The sequence below is a fragment of the Oncorhynchus nerka genome, linkage group LG7 (assembly GCF_034236695.1).
Source record: "Oncorhynchus nerka isolate Pitt River linkage group LG7, Oner_Uvic_2.0, whole genome shotgun sequence".
Classification (NCBI taxonomy): Eukaryota; Metazoa; Chordata; class Actinopteri; order Salmoniformes; family Salmonidae; genus Oncorhynchus; species Oncorhynchus nerka.
Window position 1 is genome coordinate 64,051,381 of NC_088402.1, and position 6,345 is coordinate 64,057,725.

The following is a 6,345-nucleotide window of genomic DNA, read 5'->3' on the forward strand; positions in this document are numbered from 1 at the left end:
CTCAGTCCTGGGACCGCAATTGGCCCTGAATAACTCCTGGCAACATATAAAGCTCTCTGAAGGTTGACATTCATGGTCACGGGATGCTGCTGTGCTGTATGTTTCTCCCATGAAGGGACATTATATCAGTCTTCTCATAAGAAACAGCATATTTGGAAATATTTTTTGTTGGTGTCCTATAATTATTTTAGTTTGCCTGAGAGAATGTGATGTGATGGTAAATGGCTTTTATGCTGAATATCAAACTATAGACGTTTAAATACATACAGTTTAATACACAACACAAAAGCAATCTCCTGTGTCTCGAGCAACTGATCCTGTTTGCAGTCAGTGTGCACAGTAGATAACAATATACATCTAACACAGATTAATTTATTGTTATTTTTCACAGTATTGTTAAATTGTATTTATTTTATTTATTAACCTTTATTTAACTAGACAAGTCAGTTAAGAACAAATTCTTATTTACAATTATGACCTACACTGGCCAAACGGATGACGCTGGGCCAATTGTGTCCAGCCCTATGGAACTCCCAATCACAGCCGGTTGTGACACAGCCTGGATTCAAACCAAGGTGTCTGTAGTGACACCTCTAGCACTGAGATACAGTGCCTTAGACCGCTGTGCCACTTAGGAGCTCTCGAGAGCCCTGGTTAAAGGTCCAATGCAGCCGTTTTTATCTCAATATCAGATCATTTCTGGTCAACAATTAATTACCTTACTGTGATTGTTTTCAATTAAGAGAGTCTAAAAGAAGCAAAAATGGATTCTTAGCCAAGAACAATTTCTCAAGTAAAATTTAGCTCGGACTGTCTGGGAGTGGTCTGAGTGGGGAGGGGGAAACTGAAAACTAGTTGTTATTGGCAGAGGGGTTGGGAACTCTATGTTATTTAAGTGATAATGATAGAGAAGCCAGTGTTTTGAAAATAGATTGGCACAGGTGTTGTTAGGGCTGAGAAAAAGTATATTTTTTCATTAAAAACTATATTTTGATCAATTTATTCATGCTATTTCCTCCTGCCACAAGATATAGTCCCGACACAAAGTTGGAATGACAGCAAACTAGATGCATTTAGTGTTTTTCTATTGAAATTTCTTTGTATATATCCATAAAAATTATGCTGATTTATGATTTCGACTGGCTGAGAAAAGCTGCCAGCCTGTCTGTCTCATCCCGACTCCTGACACGTTCATTACCACATAGGACAGCTGGAGATCGAATGAGAGACAGCAAAGTTATTACTGTTATGCTGTTGAAAACCAAATGCTAGTCTAAAAGAAATGGGAGAAAAGGTCTAAATGCTTTTCATAGTGTAGATCAAGTTTACAAATTGCCTGGCTGAGCTGATGAGACAATGGATTGCTCAGTCAGATGGAGCAGAGTAAATAGGCATTTCAACATCATAGATTTAGCCGGTGGTAACTTGTGGAATAGACACAGGCTGGAATGCGGTTTTAACCAATCAGCATCCAGTATTAGACCCACCCGTTGTGTAATGATGTCACCATGCTGGCCATAACTCCATCCCAGCAGGCAGGCCAAAACTACATCCCACCAAAACAGGCAGACATTTCAGGCAGCTCTTACACTAAAAGGGCATTATCAAAATTTCACTATTTCACAGTATAGTTCCAAACTCACAGTGTGAAAATATATATAAACACAGGAAAATCACATTTTTGATTGCACTGCACTGCATACTGTATGTGCATAGACAGTTTAACCTTCACTGTTTTTACTTGTCTAAAATGTAATATTGTTAGGCATTGTAAACCTTCAAAATATGCAGATCAGTATTTTTATTTTTTATTACCATCATTTGAATAATTTCATAATGTAAAATGTTAAATTAACACGACAGCATCAATAGAGCCAATAATTTAGTCTCCTTACAAAAAACATTACTGACAGCACAGTACATTATTAAAGCAGTATATTTTCATTTTCTTCAATTGCGAATGACATAATAAAGAAAATCTGACACTGTACATCAAATAATCATTGGAAGTATTCTTAATTGTAATTCATTTTATACCTCTCATCATCATCTCAATTTTGTTTAATTTTTCACATTTAAGTTAGTTTTCTAATTTTACACTGATTGTTTTCCCCACTATTGACAATATTCTTAAAATTCCAAACACCAAATCTCAAACATGATTTCATAGAGAAAACAAAACTCTAAACAAACATGTTTAAACAAATAAAACACATAGCTATGAGATAAACCCTGTGAACTACTACTTTCATATTTTATAAACCTTTAATTAAAATATAATCAATTCAAAAAGGTAAAAAATCTAACATTGAAATGATTATTGTGTAAAATCTGAACAATAACTTTCATAAACACATAAATACTGAGAAGTTGAAGAGGAGAATAGAAACAAATCTTTTCAGTGCACAATGTTATATTGCATTTACAAATTTAAAAAATTAACATTTTGCATTTATAAATGGGAAAAGTAGCAACAACAAAAAACCACGATAAAAGTCATTGAAAAACAGCTGTTGGCTATGAGCTTTGACGCATAAAGAGCAATTAAGAATTTTCACATGCTGTTCTTTATGGAAGGAACTACCACATAGCAAGATCATGTTTCACTAATACATGTGTTGTTGTAAGACAGACACCATTGATTCTGTTCTGTGTCAATCAGTTCTGCTTTACAGGCCATGGCACAACAAACGAATCGAAACATGTCAAATGAATCAAAACATTTGAAACAGTATCAAATGTTAGAGACAGAAAAGGGTCAAGTAATTGTAATAATTGGATCCTCACATATGAAAAAGAACCAGCAATATTATAAGTGAACCGATGAAAAGGGAACGTGAGGTTCTTATGCAGATACCCAGATTTTTGACGACAACTTTGGGATCCTAAAAAGAGATGTCACAAGACATTTGAAATGGCAAGTTTAATGAATACAAAATATTAGAAATAATTTGATGAGATAACATGTTTTCTCTATTTTGTAAAAATTAATAAACCATGCCGTACTAATTTTACATGACATGAAAAAAGTGCCAAATTGCTAGGTAATTACTAGGAACTGAAAAACGTGTATTTCTCAAATGCGTGAGAACAATACAAAGTGCCAACGTAAAAACATCATCAAAACACCCCCTCTCATACTTCTGTTTGACAACAGATCATGTCAAGCCTCCATGTTGCTCACCCCTGTCCATTAGGCTCCAGGTCACCCTCCTCATCATCGTGGACATCCAGGTCCTTGGGTTTGGGTCTCTCAATGACTTCTGCAACCTCCTCTCTGGTCTCCTCAGCTGGCGTGGTCATCGACACCACATCATCGCAGCTCTCCTGTGGATCTTCCTCCACCTCGTAGGTAGCATGTCCTGCAAAACATTTAGTTCAGAGCAGCACATAAAGGAACAACACATGAATGTATGTACTGTATATACACTGCATGTATGGAACTGAGCTGGGACTTTATCGTACCGTGGTTAGCAGCAGCTCCTGCCTCTGGGCTTCAGGCTACTGGTTCCATATCTTTCACTGGTTAAGGGTTGAGCTGGGACGCTGTCCTCCTCAGCAATGTCATCGTAGGACAGAGAAGACACACAACATCGCTGGCAATTTTCCTTGTCTCCACCACTCTCTGATCCTGTTGGAACGACGATACAGAGAACGTTGTGATGGTACAGTACAGCAAGACTGCCCTGCACAGTGGCCGGGCTGGTCTAGCAGTAATGCCGCAGCCTCCAGCACACGTCTATGGTGTCAGCGTGAGTTTGAATCCAGCCTACTACCCTTTGACACAACTTCTCTTTATCTTTCCCCACTGTCGTCCACTATCTGTTCAATTAAGTCTGAAAATACCTTTAAAAAAGTGCACTGCACCGACAATTCTTCTCTTCTTATCATTACTATAGTAATCCTTTCTGTCATCTATCTATCTATCTTTTGACAGGGTACTCTCTCTGCTACACTAAGCAGTGAATATAAATACTTGATCATGTTAAATTGATATATATATATATATATTGAGTTTTCTTAATAAAAATGTTGATCATTTTAATGGGTGACATGCACGTTTGTGGTGTTGTTTTAACAAAAAAGAATTGCACTCACTATGTTTATTCAAGTCTCTCGTTTCCGTTGGTCTGAACATTTCATTTCCATTGGTCTCAACATCCTCACAGTCTCCACTCTCAAAAGCAGACTCTTTTCTCACTGAGAATCTTGCTGTATCCAAAATATGACTCTAATCAAAACCTTCTCAGTGTCTCTCGTAATGCACACATATTACGAAAACATGAGTTTTTGTTTTCACATATTACAGAACATTTCATTCAATGCCACAGGATGCTACTATTGCTGTCAAAGTGTTCACTGACTGCCCTCTGGTGGCGGCTCAATTGTACAGACGCATTTGTCATGTGTTTAGGATCTCCAGGGTATACCACTTTAGGGTAATTTCATATTTTATTTACAAAACACGCTGTTGCGACATAGACACAGATAATTGCAAGTGTTTACAAAAGTGTCCTTCGATTTGGCTATTGTACCTTAGTGAATTAAGTCCCTACAGTATTATTTGTAGGTGTTGAAATTACATACGTGCAGTTACTCTTGACCCTGTTTACAAAGTGTCCTCGCAGTAAGAGAAAGAGAGCAACAACCATGAGCTGAAATGAACAGAAACAACGTGCCAAGGGACAGACAAACAATCAAGTTGATGTGATGGGGATCTGAGCAATGGGCTGTTTGACTAGATAACCGGCAATCATATTAAATTATTGGGGAGAAATACACTATATATACAAAAGTATGTGGATTAGTAGATTTGGCTATTTCACTCACACCCGTTGCTGACAGGTGTACAAAATTGAGCACACGGCCATGCAATCTCCCTAGACAAACATTGGCAGTAGAATTGCCTTATCAAAGATCTCAGTGACTTTCAACGTGGCACCGTCATAGGATGCCACCTTTCCAACAAGTCAGTTTGTCAAATTTCTGCCCTGCTAGAGCTGCCCCGGTCAACTGTAAGTGCTGTTATTGTGAAGTGGAAACATCTAGGAGCAACAATGACTAGGTCACACAAGCTCACAGAACGGGTGCTGAAGCGCGTAAAAATCGTCTGTCCTCGGATGCAACCCTCACTATCGAGTTCCAAACTGCCTCTGGAAGCAATGTCAGCACAATAACTATTCCTCAGGAGTTTCATGAAATGGGTTTCCATGGCCGAGCAGCCGCACGCAAGCCTAAGATCACCATGCGTAATGCCAAGCGTTGGCTGAAGTGGTGTAAAGCTCGCCTCCATTAGACTCGGGAGCAGTGGAAATGTGTTCTCTGGAGTGATGAATTATGCTTCACCTTCTGGTAGTCCAACAGACAAATCCAGGTTTGATGGATGCCAGGAGGATGCTACCTGCCTGAATGCATAATGTCAACTGTAAAGTTTGGTGGAGCTGGTATATTGGTCTGGGGATGTTTTTCATGGTTCAAGCTAGGCCCCTTAGTTCCAGTGAAGGGAAATCTTAACACTCTCTGGACACAAACCTCCAAACAAGCTTCAATGCCATACAACACTCCTTCCGTGGCCTCTAACTGCTTAAACGCTAGTAAACCTAAATGCATGCTCTTCCACCGATCGCTGACCGCACCCGCCTGCCCGACTAGCATCACTAATCTGGATGGTTCTGACTTAGAATATGTGGACAAATACCTAGGTGTCTGGATAGACTGTAAACTCTCCTTCCAGACTCATATTAAGCATCTCCAATCCAAAATTAAATCTAGAATCAGCTTCCTATTTCGCAAAATAAAGCCTCCTTCACTCACACTGCCAAACACACCCTCGTAAAACTGACTATCCTACCGATCCTCGACTTCGGCGATGTCATTTACTAAATAGCATCCAACACTCTATTCAGTAAACTGGATGCAGTCTATCACAGTGGCATCCATTTTGTCACCAAGCCCCATATACTACCCAGCAATGTGACCTGTATGCTCTCGTCGGCTGGTCCTCGCTACATATTCGTCGCCAGACCCACTGGCTCCAGGTCATCTATAAGTCTTTGCTAGGTAAAGCTCCACCTTATCTCAGCTCATTGGTCACCATAACAACACCCACCCGTAGCATGCGCTCCAGCATGTACAGTATATCTCACTGGTCATCCCCAAAGTCAACATCTGCTTTGGCCACCATTCCTTCCAGTTCTCTGCTGCCAATGACTGGAACGAATTGCAAAAATCGCTGAAGTTGGAGACTTATATCTCCCTTGCTAACTTTAAGCATCAGCTATCTGAGCAGTTTACCGATCGCTGCAGCTGTACACTGTCACGCCCTAACCTTAGAGAACTGTTTAT

General features: G+C 39.5%; 1 long non-coding RNA gene across 2 annotated transcripts; it reads right to left on the reverse strand.

The window, feature by feature from the left end:
- Positions 1-1,786: 1,786 nt before the first annotated feature.
- On the reverse strand, positions 1,787-4,330 carry LOC115132811 (uncharacterized). 2 transcript variants are annotated; one of them, XR_003864124.2, is made up of 4 exons: positions 4,099-4,329; positions 3,466-3,631; positions 3,185-3,362; positions 1,787-2,885 (listed from the first exon to the last, which is right to left on the reverse strand). It is a non-coding gene; the product is annotated as an uncharacterized LOC115132811 (long non-coding RNA). The 2 variants fall into 2 exon arrangements; XR_003864123.2 differs by having other exon boundaries at positions 1,787-3,362; positions 4,099-4,330.
- Positions 4,331-6,345: the final 2,015 nt, after the last annotated feature.